Source organism: Sorex fumeus, unplaced genomic scaffold (genome assembly GCF_029834395.1).
Source record: "Sorex fumeus unplaced genomic scaffold, SorFum_2.1 ptg000037l, whole genome shotgun sequence".
Taxonomy (NCBI): domain Eukaryota; kingdom Metazoa; phylum Chordata; class Mammalia; order Eulipotyphla; family Soricidae; genus Sorex; species Sorex fumeus.
In genome coordinates this window covers 36,839,417-36,860,030 of record NW_026606094.1, presented here as the reverse complement: position 1 = coordinate 36,860,030, position 20,614 = coordinate 36,839,417, and positions in this window count along the sequence as shown.

Genomic DNA, 20,614 nt, shown 5'->3' with positions numbered 1-20,614 from the left:
TCTACTGAAAATCCCAAGATATCCTTGTGCAATGAATTCTTACAAAACTGATTGACAAAGAGATTCAAACTCAAAGAGACACAGGACATTATGGATACATAGTAGAAGAACAAAAAATGAAAATTTAGTTGCAAACCTGTTCCTAGTCTTTCACTTGCTCCTATATCCCATATGATTTAAGAAGACCTAAGAAATATAATACATGCCATTTTATTCATATTGTTTTTGCTTTGACATGGATTCATAGATTTTTAACAAAATATTCCGCTTGATTGTACTGAATAAATCGTGAAAAACATGGTTGACTGTAGAACATCACAGAATCTCACCCTGCTCTAAATGTCTCAGTTTTTGAAATATATTTAATAAAAACATGCTAAAATGGTGAAAACACAAACAGTAGACTTTACAAACTTCAATGAATTATAGAAGGCAAATATGTAGAAACAATGTGAACCTGCTAATGTGTGGAATGATACAACTATGATGTAAAACAAACTTTGTAGAATAAAATAACAAAAACAGTAAAAATTAAATACAAAAGAGAAAACATGTGGCCCTGATTTTAAGTTCAAAAGACAAGTTGTAAGTACAGGATGTAACTGCTCAAAGATGAGACCTCTTTTTCTTCTAAAAGTAATATATGGGTTGGTCTCTTAGAATACATGAGTTCATACAAAGGTCTAAGATTTTATATGACCACAAACTCAACATGTGCCAACAGTGTGACTCTGTTGCTAAAAAAAAGACAATCTACTTTGGACTATACTAATTAACATATGGCATTATCAAAGAAAGCTAAACACACAGATCCAGAAGATGATCCCTGTGTCTGGGCATCAACTTGAAGAGAAGCCTCCCCAGTGCTATCAAATTCATGCTGAAACAATGTTCCAAATTAGGGTTAACTTATCCATGCATTGAAAAGATGCTTATAAAAACAAAATGAAGGGAATGAAAAAAATCCTTGCATTCAGAGTTCAAAGACTAAGTCAAATACTATGAATATTTAGCATAAATATGAACACCCAAGTTCTCCCCCTCCTTCAGCAGCCGTCTCAGTGATTTTCTTTATCTCAGCATGCCTGCACGGGTGAACTGAACACATAGGAGGCAGTGAGCGGTGAGGTGATATTCAGTGGTTACTTTTCTTCACAGACTGGAGCGATAGCGCAGTGGGTAGGACATTTGCCTTGCACACAGCCGACCAGCGTTCAATTCCTCCGTCCCTCACAGAGAGCCCTGCAAGCTACCAAGAGTATCCCGCAGGCACAGCAGAGCCTGGCAAGCTCCCTGTGGGGTATTCAATATGCCAAAAACAGTAACAACAAGTCTCACAATGGAGATGTTATTTGTGCCCGCTTGAGCAAATCGATGAACAACTGGACGGTGGTGGACTCTAGGAAAATGCATGTTGTCTTCAAAGACTTGAAGATGTATATATAGGGCTGGAGCGATAGCACAGCGGGTAGGGCGTCTGCCTTGCACGCAGCCAACATGGCCGACCGGAGTTCGATTCCTCCGCCCCTCTCGGAGAGCCCGGCAAGCTACCGAGAGTATTCGATATGCCAGACACAGTAACAACAAAGTCTCCAATGGAGACGTTACTGGGCCCACTCGAGCAAATCGACGATCAACGGGAGGGCCTTTATCTTTATCTTATCTTTATATATATATATATATATACATATATATGTATATATATATATATATATAAAGGCCCTCCCGACGATCAACGGGAGGGCCTTTATATATATATATATATATACATATATATGTATATATATATATATAAAGATAAGATAAAGATAAAGGCCCTCCCGTTGATCGTCGATTTGCTCGAGTGGGCCCAGTAACGTCTCCATTGGAGACTTTGTTGTTACTGTGTCTGGCATATCGAATACTCTCGGTAGCTTGCCGGGCTCTCCGAGAGGGGCGGAGGAATCGAACTCGGGTCGGCCGTGTTGGCCGCTTGTAAGGCGAACGCCCTACCCGCTGTGCTATCGCTCCAGCCCATATATGGTTTACTTTCACAGTCCTGATTCATTTGATGCAATCCTTGGGGATGGGTATTTGTTAGGGGGAAGCTTGTTTATAAAACTGTGTTGGTAATGGCTATGCTTCCAATATTTAAGATAATCATCCTCCTCAGTCAATTACTTTGAGACCCCTGATCATGAGCAGTGAGGTGGCAAAGCCTACTCTAATCATGGGCTTCATGCCAGCACCCATCCTTTTGGAACAAATTTAGCATATCTCGCTCCTCTGAGCTGACAGGAAAAAACTGCTAATTATTATATTCAATCTTTGATAACATAAGGAAACATATAAGCATGTCTTTTCAAACCCGTATGTCTGGAATCCAATATTAGTTATTGCAGGTAGTTCAGGTGCATCTCCAGAGTAGAATAGGAAGTGTAGAACCTATTCACACCTTTATCCTGTCTCTGTCTCTTTAGTAAAAACCTTATTTCACTACATCTGCTGCACATTTGTCCTTTGGGTAACATATGTGTAAGAAGAAATATATTGCTGAATATAAATTAGGTTATCAAATGTGCTCATGCTTTGACTGAGAAATATATAAATGCACCAGGAAATTTTCCATGGAATTAACTAAATGTAGCTATTTATGTGTAAATTTTCTCAGTGGCAGGATTTTCTCATTCTAAATTAAAATTTTTCTCTAATAATATGGATTATTTTACATTAATCTTTTCTTCCCTTATTTATGAATATTACAAGTAAAATGTAGTGCTAGTAAAATTTTCATACTTCTACATTATTTGTTCTTAAAATAATTTATATGCATGCATTTTTATATAATTTATTTGAATTTGTCTTTTTAATCTCATAGTATGAGTGAGATTTAATAACGTGTTAAATTTTATTCAAATGTAAAACGGGTTCTTCTTTAGATTGGAAGTTAGTACTTATTCCAGTGTAGTTGTTAACATTATAAATGTGGAAATTTTATAAAGTGTTAAAAATCAGAGAGTTGTAAAAAATTTTTAGGAGAGGGTCTATTGTTAGAAGATAAATGTAAGTAATGTTCAACATAAAAACTAAATTTTGCACTTGTTAAATGTTATTTGGTGCCAATAATTTAACTAATATTGCTATTTAATCAGTTTCATTAATTCTTCCTTATGTCATAACATACCAAACAATGCAAGGAATGTAGTAAAACTAAAATCCAGACATTAAAGCTATCATTAATATTAAAAATACTCAGGTTTTTAATTACTTACTACAAGAGAAAAAATTGATACAGTAAAACAAGCATTTTTTTTGAATTTTTATGAAAAGTGATGTGAAAATTAGATATTTCTAATCTTGTAAAATTTCTACATAATTTTTATGTCATGTTGTAGCAAAATGTAGGAATAATAGTTGAATATAAAAAATATTACTTCCTAGTTTTCTCAGCTACTTTTATAAAGATTCAACCTCTCTTAGTTCTATAAGGGAACTTTTCACTTACTTAAGAATAAATAAACATAAACATTATTAGATATTAACTCTTCTATTATATTTAAGTTATAACAGAAATATGCTATGTGACAATAGCTATTCCTAAAATTTGTAGACAACTGCAAAGTCACACTTATAAGAGGAATTTGAATGGATGGGAGGAAAGAGGGTTGGAGAAAAAAGGAAGGAAATTTTGTAGATTTAAGAATAAAAGATAAGGCCAGGGGATAGAAGAGTGCACTTGCCTTGCACACGGTTGACCTTGGATTGACCCTGGTAGCACAGATGGCCTTCTGAACACCACCAGATGATTCCTGAGCATAGCCAGATGTGTACCACTTCCCCCCCCCCAAAAAAAAAAGGAAAGATACAATTGTTTGATGCAGCCTTATTGTTTGATGCAGTCTTATTTACAGTAGCCAAGGACTGAAAACAACTTAGTGTTCATCAAATGATGAACGGACAAAGAAGTTTATGAACACAATGGAATACCATTCAGCTATAAAGAAAAATAAATTACTACTCTTTGCAACAATATTGATGAACCCTGAGAGTTTTATGCTAAGGGAATTCAGCCAGAGGAGGAAATGTAATATAATAAAATAGATTATTTATATATGGCATATAGAGAAAACAAACAGGTGACCTAAATAAAATATTAATACACTTTTTTGACTATGACAGTTCCAGAAGTGGAAGGAGAAGGGAAGAAGAGAGGCATAAATTGGGACAAGTTAACACAAATTTCTACTTTTTTATTATTTTCGATGCATGTCCTTTGGACAGACAGTAGTATTTGACATTATTTTCTGAAGCATTTAAATTTTTTTTTGTGGGGAGGGTGCAGGAGACTCCTCATCAGTGCTTGGCCATTAGTGGGTACTTGAGGTAGTATTTGCCTTGACAGGGCTGGTACTGAGGGTTAGGTGATGAGATGTCACCTGGAACAACAGTGCTGGGGCCAACCAAATTATACCCAGCATTGCTTAGGGGCCATGAGGTATCAAGAATAAAACTTGGTTACAAAGCAAAGCTCTGTGGTCTGACAAAGGAACCGCTGAGCTAAAGCCAGTCCACAAGGATAAAACTTGGGATCTTGATTATGCAAGACATATGCTCAATTCTTTAATCTTTCTCTTGGTTCCTGAACATAAAACATAAAACTGTTTTCTTTTTATTAGCTATGTAATAAATGCTTAGAATCTGATATTTACAATAGCTCATTATAATAAGTACATCTGGCAGAATATGAGTTCAAAACAAGCATAATAAATATAAGCATACTCATGAAACTATCTGTTACAGACTAGCTATTAAGGCAAGCACAAATAATAAACTCTAAAGTGTAGCTGACTATATCTTTTCTTAAAAGACACTTGTCAGTGAGTCTGAGATAGTACAGCAGGTAAGGCCTTATACTCAGATGCCACATATGTTAACTGAATTCTGCTAGGAGTGATCCCTCAGCACAGAGCTAGGAGAAAGGCCTGAGGACAGCTGTCTGTGGACCAAAAAATACAGACAAAAAATAGACAACAGTCAATACGAGCCATATGGATTAAGCTCAGAAGTCAATTAAGTAAAGGTAAGTCAGGAAAATTGTACTATATTGTGGAAAGATAAAGTGTTGAGGACACAAAAAGTTGAAAAGCTAAACATTTGTAAAAATGCTTGTATATTTTATATAAACATATAAATTATATATATGTTTTATGCCATGAATGGATGGTTATAAAAACTATTAAATATTAATTTCATAAATGAAAACAACTTTCTTCACCAAAATATGATTTAGAAATCATAATTGATCAAAGACAAAAATTAAATTTATTTTTTGTTATCACTTCTGGAGCAAATAAAAAATATTTTTAAAAAATTTTTATTAGTGAATCACTGTGGGGTACAGTTACATACTTACAAAATTTCATGCTTTTGTTTCAGTCATACAATGGTCGAGTACCCATCCCTTCACCAGTGCCCATATTCCACCACCAATGGTCCCAGCATCCCTCCTACAACTCCTGTCCTATCCCCTCCACCCACCCTGTCTCTGTGGCAGGGCATTCCTTTTGTTCTCTCTCTCCATTTGGGTATTGTGGATTGCAGTAGAGGTATTAATGCTTACTTTTACTTTGTTTCTTTTTCACAAAAGTAACAATATATACATATGCATCCTATTAGCAATAACAAGAATAAATCTTTCGTAATCGCTTAGCTCTGAGGTTCTCTTAAGAACCACAGTTGGTATATAGGGTCAGATCAGTGATGCATTTAAAAAGGTCAAAGAGGCTTCTAAACACTGATTCCTGATATTGTTTCACTACATCACTTGATTTGGGTGTACTCAAAATGGTCATACCAAATAACGATTTTTACATTTCATTAAAGGTGGACAAGTTGTGAAGAGGCAGCCGGATTCTAATTCCACATTTTTTTTTTCATGATTATCGTATGTTAGAAATCAGTTACAGTTCAAATTCCTACTTAAGTATTTTTCCTTGGATGATATTCAAGTAAACTTTGAAATGCTTCTCTACTTAACGTATCTATGCTGGTATTTTAAACAGTGTATTTATTTTTTTACCGTAGAGATATTTAAAATGTGATAACCTATAGCTTATAACAAATTATTTAAATTTTTTATGCTGCATAAACATGTTACCATAAAGTTCTAGATATTCCTAACATGTCATATAGAAGAACATTATAAATCCCTTCTGGCCTTCTTTGATAATAGAACACATTAAAAAAATTCTGAAACAGACTTTTAAGAAGTTAAAGATTCAATAACATATATGTTTGCCTCAATCTTTGTCATCTATAGAGAAAATGCAAAAGCAGGTACTGAATTTTGAAAAATAATAAAGTTTGTTTATTAGAAATTAGCAGTTAGTTTATTATTACAGATTATAAATTTAATTGAGATATTAATTGTAACTCTTTTTCTGTTTGGGAGAAAAATAGAAAACATTTTAAGGTTAGATTCTACTTAAATCTAATTGTTAATTGTGTATATGAGATAGTTCTCCTAATTCAAAGATACTCAAATGTTCTAGAGAAATCATAGGCACTCCATTTTACAGTTACTGATAAAGAACTCTTGATTATGAATATCTTATCCTGAGTTTTATTTAATGACTGATTTTGAAGAAAAAATATGGTTACATGTACTTGGCAATTAAAACTTTTAAAATTCTCTAACAGTGCTTTACATGTCTCTATAACAATTTGGGAAAATGATGTTTCACAAAACTAAAAATATATGGCAAGTTGCAGAGCAACAATGGCATGTCAATATTATCAAGCAATGTAAAAACTCAGTGATATTATTTCTATTAATGAAACTAAAAACACTATTTCTTTGTTCTTAATTCCAGTTTTTCTTCAATCACCATTCTTTTACAGCATGCTACTTTCTTTTTGTTTTGTTTTGCAGGGCATTATAGCAAAGTTCAAAGTCTACTCTTTGCTCAGTGCTGGTGATAGCTCCAGGCAATGTGGTGCCAATGATCAAACCTAGGGCTCCTACATGCAAGGTATTCATTCTAATAAGTTGATTTATGTCTTTAGAAGATGTGCAGTTTCTCTTTCATTGGATAGAAACAAACACCTCTTGTATTATCCTTAAATACATACCATATATTTACTTGAAATGTGCTAACTTTTAAAAACAAGATTGTCATATATAATTAGTCCCAGGATGATTAAAAATTGTATAAAATAAAATTTATAAAAGTATATTTAAAAATTTTAATAGATATCTTTAATCGAATAACTTAAGGTTAATATAGGTTTATTTTTTATTTCATTCCTATTTTGTTTATTTTTTATTGTATTATAAAATCAAAATATATTGTATAATATAGCCTTAACTATTAGCAAAAGTAAAGTTTCCTGGACTACTCCTATTATCATATCCCACAATTTCAGCTTACAAAATTCGTATTCCTAATTATACAAATTATTCAGAAGCTTCGTGATGTGTTTTTGAGCTGAGATTCACATAAATTCCCCCAAAGGTAAAAAAATTCTGCAGTTATTGTTGGCTATATCCCAAAATTCTCCTCTACCTCAATGCTACAGTATTGTGAGTTCCTTGTACATCTTTTTTATTTCTCTTTTTAGCTTTCTCACTCTTTATTCACAGCTTCCCGCCCACATACCAAATTTTCTTCCATGGATATAAACAAGTTTATAAAAAATGTCACTATCATTCACCCATTGGACTCAAACTTTCCCTAAAATAATTCCTGTCTTGGCATTGATACCAAACAATTAGTCAAAAAATGTTGCTTCTTTTGATAAATTTCTTCTCTGAACACCTGGCCCCTTATTCTGACACTGATCTAAGCTGGGGACTTCCAAATTCATCAAAAAGAAAACAGCCTCATTTTGATCAGATTTCCTGAACAAAACCATCTTGTAATAAACTCTAACTTGTAGTTTATTACAAGTTAACTTGTCTAACTTGTAATAAACTCTAACTTCTAGTTAACAAATTTTTCCACTCTAAGAATTTATGAAATACTAACTTTACACGTTTATATATTTAATGATGAACACTCAAAACTTTACAATGCAATGCTATATCAATACAAAAGAAATGTGTGCCATCAAGTTAGGAACCATTTTACTTTATACTTTACATCAATAATAATTTATTACAATAATTAATTTCTATATGAATAAATGGCTCTAATGTCACAAATCTAATTTTTGTTCTTTTTCATTTCTACCATACTAAATTAGAAGAAATCAGATATGTTTTGTAAAAGATTTTTAAAGATAAGAAAAATATTCTATCATGTCCGATTATTTCAAGAATGCTTACCTCCTGCTGTGTAAAACCTAGTAACAATTTTGTTTTGCTTAGGGCAGAATAGGGAGTCTGTATTTATTTAAGCCTCATTTAAAATATACCCTACAGTACAAAATTCCCTATCAAGGATGCTGTGGTTCATTAACTCAAGGTCATATCATACTCAAAAAGAAACATGGTTTTTCAATTAACTTATAGATTCTTTAGATAACTATCCAAAACTCATTTACAATTCAGTATAATTGCATACTTTCAGCATTTCATTTTTATTTTGATATCATATGAGTTTATTTCTCAATATTCTGAATCTTTCCTCAAACTGCTGATACATAACTCATTTTTCTTTAACAATTCCTCCCATATTCAGTCTCCCACATATGACTCTTGGAAGCTTTAGTGGTATCTAAATTAGACTTGGCAGAAATAGAAAGGATTTTCCACTTTGGGCCAGTACATCCTATGGGGCACCAATTTGAAAGAAACAAATTGAAAATGAATAGAGGTTTGATGCTACAAGGACAAAGGCAGAAAAATGTTTGAAAATGGCATAATTGAAAAATACAATAACCTATGTTTATTTGTAATGTCTAGAGATTGCCGTGATTTACTTAACCAAAAACTGTGTGTAATTCAAGGATACATATGCCATACAAGAATTACTGATTTTCAAAGTACCATATGATAAAATACATTCTTCCTTAAGCTTGAATTTACCAAATTTGAACTTTGATGATTCAGTCTTTCATTGCTTGTATATAAATGGTCTGCCAAAACATACTCCTTTTCTAGCAAAAGGAATGAAATTTTGTTTTTAGTCAAGCAAAGCAAAGAAATAAAGAGGAAGATTGGTGGGGAATAATTACACATCTTAAAAAATATTTGTTCTATATCCTTGCTGAATGTCAGAAGAGTTTGTATATGCAGTGCAAAACACAAACAAGCATCATCAGAGAACACCATTTGATAATCTACCTACCACAAATCTGTACCATGAGTTAAACCAACTACAGATCTATTCTAGGCTATAGATTTCTTTAGCTAGATATAGAAAATGTTGTCATTCTACATTCATATTAAGTGGAAAAGGTGAGAACAAGGGTTTTGGAGATGGAGCATAAGATGGGGAAAAAAGTAAAACATAAAAATTAATCTTGATTTGTCCAAGCATAATTCAGTAATATGTTGATTTTTGAAAGTGTATAAAATTCATTTGAAAAGTAATATTGAAAAATGTCTAAAGAGAAAAGTATAAATTTAAGCATGTTATTATAAAATATTTTCATTACTATTCCAAATGATTGATGTTGAAACTATTAATGGAAGATACTATGAAATAGGGCTGGAGTGATAGCGCAGTGGGTAGGGCATTTGCCTTGCATGTAGCAAATATAGCCGACCCGAGTTCGACTCCTCCGCCCCTCTTGGAGAGCCTGGCAAGCTACCGAGAGTATCTCGCCTGCATGGCAAAGCCTGGCAAGCTCCCCGTGATGTATTCGATATGCCAAACACAGTAACAAGTGTCACAACGGAGACGTTACTGGGCCCGCTCGAGCAAATTGATGAACAACAGGAGGACCGTGACCATAACTGTGACCGTGACTATGAAATAAGATGACTTAAATTTTACTGTAAGGGAGGTAATAAATATGTCCATGTATATAAAGTGAAATGACTTATCAGTGGTTAAAGTATGAAGAACAACCAAAGAAAACCAGGCACATAAGAAATAGATATGAAATATAGATCCACACAGCCAGTAAACAGTTCAGAGATGCACTTATCCATTTGACTCCAGGGACCTTATTTATACATATATTTTATAACACATGGAGAACTTCATCATTACCTTTAGTCTCTTTCAAGAGATTGTTAGTATTTATGGATATATATATTAATATTGAGTAGTGAATTAATTTTAAGATTTTCCTTTGGAATAGTGATATTTTGAAACTGGAGTTTTCACTGTGTAGCAAATTCTACCCTCTACCACAGTCCTCCTGTCCTTCTAGCATTGAAAGGTAGAAAGAAAACGTAATGTCTAAGGAAGCTGTTTAAAAAAAGAAATTACTGAAAATGTTTAATGTGTACATCATGGCTCTGAATATTAGGGAAAACCAACATTTTTACATGATCCCAAACCCTTACTTTTTACATTAAAGGCTATCTTTATTAACACAAAGTATCTCTCCCCACCCCCCCACACACTTCACAGGAGTTGGGGGTATAAGCAGCAGTGAGCAGCTACTGTTCCTGTCTGTATGATCAAGTGTGACATCTCGTGACCCTTAAGGGACCATACATAATGCCCAGTTATTTGATCAGGGCTGGAGGATTGCGAGGCAAGCACCATAAGTACTGTAATATTTCTCTGCCCCCCATATATATAATATATATCTTTTTATGATTTATTTATTGTTTTTAGGGTAACACCTGGCAGTGCACAGGGATTACTCCTGTCTTTGCACTCAAGAATTACTCCTGATGGTGCTCAGGGGACCGTATGGGATGCTGGGAACTGAACCCGGGTCAGCCACGTGCAAGGTAAACTACTCTACCTGCTGTGCTATCACTCCAGCTCCAATATATATAACTTTTTAATGTAAAACTCAGGGAACACATGGTATGAGGAACTCAATTAAGTAAGCAGAAATATGAGAGAATCTAATAGCAAAGGAGGTTGAGGGAGGGGGAATTAAAAATGTAGACTAGAATTGGATATGTTTGTCTCAGGGATTTTTTCATATATTGATGCTTGTATGTAAAGTCTGTCTTCACAGGCAAGATTTTTGCTTTTGCTGTCTTTATGTGATAACACTTTATAAGATTATATTTTTTAGGGATACAATGCCATACATGCCACTACAAAATACATGTTGGCCCATGACTGCCACTGCCGAAGTACCGAGATCTTTTCACCTCATTTCACTGGAACCCTTTTCCACTTCTTTCCTCTATTTACTCCTCTGGTATCTCATTGATACAATAAGAGTCTAAGAGTGTGGAGCACTTTTAGAGAATAGCATTTCTTATTATAGTTCCAGGTTGCAAGCTTAAAAAAATTGAAGACACCAATTTTTGAAAAGAATTTCAACTAATTTAACCAGTGAGGATGTGAGAAATGTTTGAGATATGTTCTGAGACAAAATAAGACAATGATGTAATTTTAGTTAGGAAAAACTTGTGAAAGATTGAAAATTCGTAAAAAACCTAAAAAAGCAGGAAACCGCAGCTCATACCAAACAAAAATATGAGACAAAAGAATTTATTTTTTTTCTGTTTTTTTGGTCTGGAAATCTTTTTATATTTTATAAAGCTAAATAAAGAAAACAGGAGACCTTGTTTTCTGTTTGTAATAAAAATTAGAGGAAGACACAGCTTTCACATGAATAGAAAATGAGATGAATGGGCTCTGGGATGTCAGAATGGAATGCTCCTAAGAACCTGGAGTGTTATCACCCATATAAATATTGATGTGAAAGCCATAGATTGTCATTATTTGTCAATATGAGACTAATCTCTCAAAATTGTCCAATATCCCAAGTGAATCACTGTATTTGTTATGCTAATTTTTAAAAAAAAATTGTTGAATCACCATGAGATAGTTACAAGCTTTCATGTTTTGGTTACAATCAAACAATAATCAAACACCCATTCCTCCATCAGTGCACATTCCCCACCACCAATATCCCCAGTATATTCCACACCCCCTTTCTCACCCTGCCACTCCTTCCATGGCAGACAATATTTCCCATATTCTTTCTCTACTTTTGGGCATTATGGTTTGCAATGCAGATACTGTTATCATGTTTGGTATTTTATTTACTTTCAGCACAACATCTCTCATCCCTCAAGCCATCATTTCCTTAGTGATTCCTTCTTTATTTCCAGCTGCCTTCTCCCCTTTGCTCATGAGTCAGGCTTTCAGCTATGGAGCAAACTTTCTGTCCATGCATCTTCCTATCCTTGGGTGTCAGCCTCATGTTATGTTGTTTTATACTCCACAAATGAGTGCAGTCCTTCTATGTCTGTCCCTCTCTTTCTGACTCATTTCACTTAGCATGATACTCTCCATGTCTATTCATTGATAAGCAAAGTTCATGACTCCATCTCTTCTAACAGCTGGATAGTATTCCATTGTATAGATGTACCAAAGTTTCTTTAACCAGTCATCTGTTCTAGACCACTTGGGTTGTTCCCAGATTTTGGCTATTGTGAACAGTGCTGCAATGAACATATAGGTACATATGGCATTTCTACTGTGCTTTTTTGCATCCTCGGAATATATTCCCAGAAGTGGTATTAAGGGGTCATATGGAAGCTCAATTTCTAGTTTTTGAAAGACTGCCCATATTGTTTTCCAGAAAGGCTGGACAAGTGGGCATTCCCACTAACAGTGAAAGACTGTCCCCTTTTTCCATATCCACGCCAGCACTGGTTTTGCTTTTGTTCTTTTGAATGTGTGCCAGTCTCTGTGTGATACACCAAATATTTTTTTAAAAAGGAGAAATAAATTTGCCACTCAGGAAAGTGTGTTTAAAATAAAATATATAACTATCATAAAATTCCAGAAAGGGTTATTTCTTTGGATTTTATGTATCTAATCAAAAATGAGATATCTTCTGATAATGATTGATTAGCAAATAAAACATGTCATTAAAAACACTACAAAATCTGGGGACCATATAAGGAGTGTTAGAAACAGAAGGAATATAAAAATATAGGATAAAAATAAAGATATAGGCCAGAATATCAGAGGTTTAATTTATAACTGGAACTGGGTCTTTTGTTCCATTGTTGTATAGGTTATGTTTTTTTTGGGGGGGAGGGGTCACACTTGGCATTGCACAGGCGTTACTTCTGGCTCATGCACTCAGGAATTACTCTTGGTGGTGGTTGGGAAACCATATGAGAAGCTGGGAATCAAACCCAGGTTGGCTGAGTGCAAGGCAAATGCCCTACTCGTTGTGCTATTGTTCCAGCCTCTATAGGTTACATTTTAACACATCTCACAGAGCTAAAGTGTCTGACAAAATAGTGTTCAGTATTTATTAAGTGAGAATGAAAAGCCATAGTGACTCCTTTGTATTATCTATCTATCTATCTATCTATCTATCTATCTATCTATCTACATATAGATATATTCAAGTTAGGACACCAATCTGTGGTAAGCCCCAGAAATGAGGATGAAAGCTGAGTATCTTCTCAGCAGGCATCTGAGCATTTCACACATGTATGTGTGACACACTCCAACCATCACTGCAAGAACACAACAAAGAGAAGGTAGTGTTCAATTAATTTAAAATAAATATATAAAAAGAGGGTGAAAAGCAGAGTATAAGAAAAATATATTACACAAATATTAATTAAAGAAAACCTAATTCAGTTTTATTGATTATAGAGAGACTTAAGGAAAAACCTACTGCCAGTAATAAATATATATACTTCATAATTATTAAAAAGTTGCCATTTCTCCCAACATTAATTTAATGTTGTTGAATTAATTTTAGTCAATTTTTCATCTCAGTTTGCTCTATGTCTTTCATTAAAGTAGGCTAATAATTTCCTTCCTCTCTCTCCTGGGAAATAAAGCTTTGGGAAATAAAGCTTCCACATAGTAACTACTAATTGTGATCAGGTATTCCTTTTTTAATTTTAAATAAATATTAAGATTCTGAATTGAGTAATCATTCACAGTTAAGTTTCAGGTATACAATGTTCTAACACCAATCCTACCAGTAGGGTCAACCAATAATCCTTCTCACACCCATCCTGTCTTCTTGACAGGCACAGTTTGAGTTCAGTTGTGGTAGCTTGAATCTCAGGTATACAGTATTGTTGACCCTGTATTTAAGGACATAAGGATATACCACACCTCACACCACTGCTGTGTTTGAAGCCATTGTATGCAGGGCTTGAGGTCCTGTAGAAAGAGCAAGAGAGTATGAACAAGTGAGAGTGTGAGAGAGAGAGAAAGAGAAAGAGAGAGAAAGAGAGTGCCTGCCATAGAGGAAGACGGGGGGTGGGGAGTAGTGGGAGGTAGAAGGAGAGAGACTGGGGGCATTGGTTATAAGAAATGTATACTGGTGAAGGGACAGGTTGCTGGAATATTATATGACATAAACCCAGTCGTAGACAACTTTGTAACTGTTTATCTCATGGTCATTTAATAATAATAACAATAAAAGATAAGGAATGGGATGAGAATGCTCATTAATACAATTTTTACTCACTTCAGCACCTGTGGTTTCTATCTGACCTTACAGAAACAACGACAAAAAAAAAGACATGAGATTTTGATAATAATTGGAATACAAATGTAAAATAAAATGTAAAATGGCGTGCAAAGATAGATCATTAGAATTCATAAATAGTCAAGTGTTAAATACAAAAGTATCACTTATTTCTTGCATCTACAGGAAATAAAAAATAAATATAATATGTTATTCTCATTAAGCACATCAAATGTTTTAAAATAATCTAGAAAACTGTTTAATAACAATAGCAGAACAGTATAAAGAAAAAGAAATTAAAGTAGAAGTCAATGAATAGTGAATAGTCATTAAAATCACGAAACTGTAAAAATCTTATTTCTTTTGGAAATGGTTATATTTGTATGTATATATGTGTGCTATTGCTTTTAATAAAAGACAAAGAATCAAAAAATCATGAAGATGATATATAGGATATATCATGTTGCAATCATGTTAAAAATATTATCATTATCATACCAGTATATGACTATAATTATCAAATAATAATGTTATAATAATTATGAGAGTAGTATTTAGTCAGGGATAGACAAGTAAATTAATGGCACAGGATATAAAGCACAGAAACAAACGCAAATACAAAAATTTCATTACAGCATCATTCTTAAATATTGGACTCAGAGAAATGTGGCTTTTATTTTTAAAACATTTTACAACTATAATAAGAGAATTCTATGTGTTATCAATCTATAAAGAATGAGCAATAGCACAGCGGTAGGGCAATTGCCTTGCCTGCAGCCAACACGGCCGACCCAAGTTCAATTCCTCCGCCCCTCTCAGAGAGCCTGGCAAGCTACCGAGAGTATCTCGCCCGCACGGCAGAGCCTGGCAAGCTCCCCGTGACGTCTTCGATATGCCAAATACAGTAACAACAAAGTCTCCAATGGAGATGTTACTGGGCCCGCTCAAGCAAATCGATGATGAACAGGAGGGCCTTTACCTTTACCTTAAGTTGTAAATTTGAAAAATATGATAAATGGTGATTTTGTTATATGTGCTTAATTTTGCTGTCTGATACATTTTTAAGCACAAATATTCAGAGATTAAAGTTTATATCTGGAGAAGTTTACTGGAAGATGGGGGATTTGGGTGGAGGAGGCTGCTTAGAACAGCACTAGGCCTCCTCCACCCAGATCCCCCATTTTCCAGTAGCTAGGCGTTACACCCATCAACTGTTCCTGGTGTCATGTAATCCCATCAACGGCCAAGACCCAGAGACTATAAAACCAAACTCCTGGAAGAGAACAACGCAGAGTCTCCTGCCCTCGTGCCTGGCTGTCCTCACTGGGGCCCCGTGGAGGGAAGCAGGTTGAGTTTCCCTACCCACCGAAAGCAGAGCCCTGGCAACTGAAGACCTCCAGAACCAGCCACAGCCATGCTTAAGATCAATCTTCACACGCTGGGATGAGCCTCATGCATGAAGGAAGTGGAACACACCCTCCTAAGAGGATTTTGTCATAATCAAAAGGAAGAAATATTCTGCTGCACAAGAAGGGTTTGTATAACATAAGAAGTCATTGGTGTTTTTTCTTCGTTAGAGGACTAACTAAAAAAATTCTTACCCTTCATATTATGTGACCTTTCCTAGTCCATCATTCAGTATTGCCAAGTGGTTCATTGACCCTTAAGTAACGAACTGACAAGAGTTTCGCAACATGGTCTAGCAAGGCTTAACATGGGACGACACATTCCCAAAATAGTGTTTTGTCTGGAGAAAACTTATTTTAAGCAGTAGCTAATTCAAAGGGAGAAAAGTTGAGGACATGCACCCAAATTCCTCATCTCAGAATACCACTTCCTTTATTGGCTTATGACAGAAAACTTGGCTAACATGAGTGAGTATTCCTCTCATTTTAACAGATTATATTTGTGCTAAATAATGTACCAGACAACAAAGCTAAGTATATATACATATTTTTACATATATTTATATATATGTGTGTGCACATACTAGTATATATGATATTAGTATACACACATATCTTAGTGTCCTATATTTTTCAGTGTCCTATATTTTTCACTGTGTCCCATATTTTTCAACATTACAATGCTTTCCTGTATTTTTTATAGATTTTTACAACATAGGCTTACCCTCTTATCATTGTTGTAAAATGGTTTAAAAATAAAAGGCATATATCTCTCAGTACAAAGCTTCTGTATTAAGCAAATAAATGTTGGATAGCATGGAAAGTAGAAAAATCAAACAGCTGTATCATTTCTTTATTTCTGATGTATAATTTGTCATGTTGTAAGGAAGAACATAGACAGTTATAATACCATGCACAGGGTCACTAAAAGTATTAAGCCAGGCTTTTCCAAACAAATTGAGAATGCCAGGAATAGAGCTGAATGGTTCAGATTGTCCATTAAATTAGTTGAAAATAAATTTAATAACCTTATTATGATTTATCAATTATGATAAAACAGCAGATAACATCTAAGGTTAATTATATTTTCCTTGAGACAAATTAATATGCGCAGGAATTGCCACTGCAAGATGTTAGAGATAGAATGTTAAAAGTTGTAAAAGATACATAGATGTAGAGAATTATATACATACAGTCATGTCAGTCCTGTGAGAAAGATCTTATCTAATAATTGCATGGAAAACTACTTCCTTTACAGATTTTAGTTTATAATAGTGATCCCCCAAATCCTCATTTTTCTGGAGTGAGCCTGCAGTGGTGGTATTGCTAACTCTTAGAAATACTTATTTATATGGGATTTTAAAAAAATCATTAACTTCAAGTTTCCACATCTCTAAAATAAAACTTTGAGCATGTTTTATGACAGTGATAGGGTAGATTCCAGAGCAGCTAAAGGAAGTTGGATAAAAGTTGGCATGGAAAATTGATTTGATTTGGTAAAAAAAAGATCTGATTTTGTATAGAAACAATACTCATTGAAACATGAGTACTAAGTACTCATTCAGAATAATAAAGTTCAAACACCTTATAAGTGCTATGTTTGCAAAATATTCTTTATCACAGTATTTATCTCTTTGCCTCATTCCCAACATTCCTGAGGTCATCATTTATATAAATATAAATATATATATAGGCATATATATACACTATATTTTTACATGTGAAATCTAGGCATTTGATTCAACCACAAGCTATCATATTGTCTAAACAAAATCTTCTTTTGTATAAAAATTCATATGTAAAAATTCCTAGCAAGTTTAATCACTGTAGATGAGATCATGGATTCTGTGTCAACCATGACTTTAAATAGAAAGTAGTTGATTTCACAAAGCCCTATCACAATGCAGAATATCCAAGTATTACAAGTAACGCAGGCTATCTGTGCTTACTCTATCACTTCAAAGAAATTTCTTTAAGCCTGTTACATGTGTAGACATCTATAAACTTTTCATCACTTATATAGATAGCCATATCAAGAAGTTTTTTGTTTTATTTTTTTATAAATAGAAACATACCAAGCAGGGATTATGGGCCCACAGCATCTCCCAAGCGAATTTAGGACACACTTTCAGAGATCAGTCCAGCTGCGAGCTCACCTAGAATCCATTAGAAACACCCTCAAGAGTTCCTGCCATGGCCACAAAACCAACACCCAAAAATCCATGACCTCTTTATATGCAAACAAATGAAAGAGAAGAAAGAGACATTAAAAAAAAATTCTGTTCACAATAGTACCTCAGTAAATCAATTACCTCAGAATCAGCTTAACCAAAGAGGTGAAGGACCTATACAAGGAAAATTACAAAACACTACTTCAAGAAATAAAAGAGGACACTAAGAAATGGAGACATATTCCCTGTTCATGGATGGGGAGAATTAACAATACCAAGATGGCAATACTGCCCAAAGCACTATACAAATTTATGCAGTCCCTGTCAGAATGCCCATGACATTTTTCAAAAAATTAGACAAAACACTCATGAAATTGATATGGAACAATAAACCCCCACGAATAGCGAAAGCAATCCCTGGGAAAAAGAAGATGGGTGGCATCACCTTCCCAACCTCAAACTGTACTATAAAGCGGTAGTAATTAAAACAGCATGGCATTGGGCTAGAAACAGACCTGCAGATCAATAGAACAAAGTTGAATATTCTTTCACAGACCCCCAAATATATGACCACTTAATCTTTGACAAAGGAGCAAGAAATGTGATGTGGAAAAAGGAAGGTCTCTTCAATAAGTGGTGCTGGGAAAATTGTATAGCTACCTGCAAAAAATGAACTCTGACCTTTGTCTAATACCAGGAACAAAACTCAACTCAAAGTGTATTAAAGACCTCAATATCAGACATGAATCCATAAGGTACAGAGAGGAAAACGTAGGCAGAACTCTCCATGACATTAATGCTAAAGGCATCTTTAAGGATGAAAGAGCACTGGCCATGCAAATAGAAGCAAACATAAATGAGACTACATCAAACTAAGAAGATTTTGCACTTCAAAAGAAACAGTGACCAAAATACAGAAAGAGCCCACAGAATGGGAAAGAATATTTACCCAATACCCATCTGATAAGGAATTAATATCCATATACAAGACACTAGCAGAATTGTACAAGAAAGAAACATCCAACCCCATGAAAAAAATGGGGAGAAGAAATGAACAGAAGTTTTCTCAAAAAAGAAATACAAATGGCCAAAAGGCACATGAAAAACGCTTCACATCGTTAGTCATCAGGGAGATGTAAATCAATACAACAATGAGATATCATCTCACACCACAGAGACTGGCACATATTCAAAAGAACAAAAGCAACCAGTGCTGGCATGAGTGTGGGGACAAAGGGACACTCTTTCGTTGTTGGTGGGAAAGCCCACTTGTCCAGCCTTTCTGGAAAACAATATGAACAGTCCTTCAAAAACTAGAAATTGAGCTTCCATATGACCCCACAATATCACTTCTGGGAATATATCCTGAGGATGCAAAAAAGCACAGTAGAAATGCCATATGTACCTATACGTTCATTGCAACACTGTTCATAGTAGCCAAAATCTGGAAACAACCCAAGTGCCCTAGAACAGATGACTGGTTAATGAAACCTCGTACATCTATTAATGGAATACTATGCAGGTGTTAGGAGAGATTAAGTCATGAACTTTGCTTATAAATAGATAGACATGGAGAGTTTCATGCTAAGTGAAATGAATCAGAAAGAGAGGGACAGATATAGAAGGACTTCACTTATTTATGGAATATAAAATAACATATCATGAGGCTTACACCTAAGTACAGTAGATACATAGAGCAGGAAGACTGCTTCATAGCTGGAAGCCTGTATCATGAGTGAAGGGGAGAAGGCAGCTGAAATAGAGAAAGGATCACTAAGAACATGATGGCTGGAGGAATCAGTCAGGAGGGAGATGTTTGCTGAAAGTAGATAATGGACCAAACATGATAATCTTTCAGTATCTGTATTGCAAATCATAATGTTCTTTTAAAAATAAATTAAGTTCACTGCATGGCTCAGAGGTCAGCCACACATGCTGGGGGAGAAGGCAGCTCAGATAGAGAAGGGAGTACCAAATTAAAGGTGTTGGGAGGATCTACCCAGGACGAGAGATGCGTGCTGAAAATAGACTACAGACCAAACATGATTGCCACTCAATGCCTCATTTGCAATTTACAGCACCCATAAGAAGAGAGAGAACAAAAGGGAATGCCCTGCCACAGGGGTGGGGTGGGATGAGGGTTGGGGGTGGGAGGGATTCCGGGAGCATTGGAGGTGGGGAATGGGCACTAGTGGAGGGATGGGTACTCAATCATTGTATAACTGAGACCCAAGCACAAAAATCTGTAAGTCTACAACTGAACCTCATGATGTTAAAAAAAAGTAGAGAGAGAGAGTATGGGGAATATTTTCTGCCTTAGAGGCAGGGGGAGGGTGGGAAAGGGGGGTATACCAGGGCTATAGTAGTGGTAGGTGATAGGTGGTAGGGAATGTGCACTGGTGGAGGAATGGGTGTTTGATCATTGTAACCCAAACATGAAAGCTTGTAACTATCTCACGGTGATTCATTAAAATTTTTTAAAAAAAGAAAAAGAAAAAAGAAAAAAAAAGATTG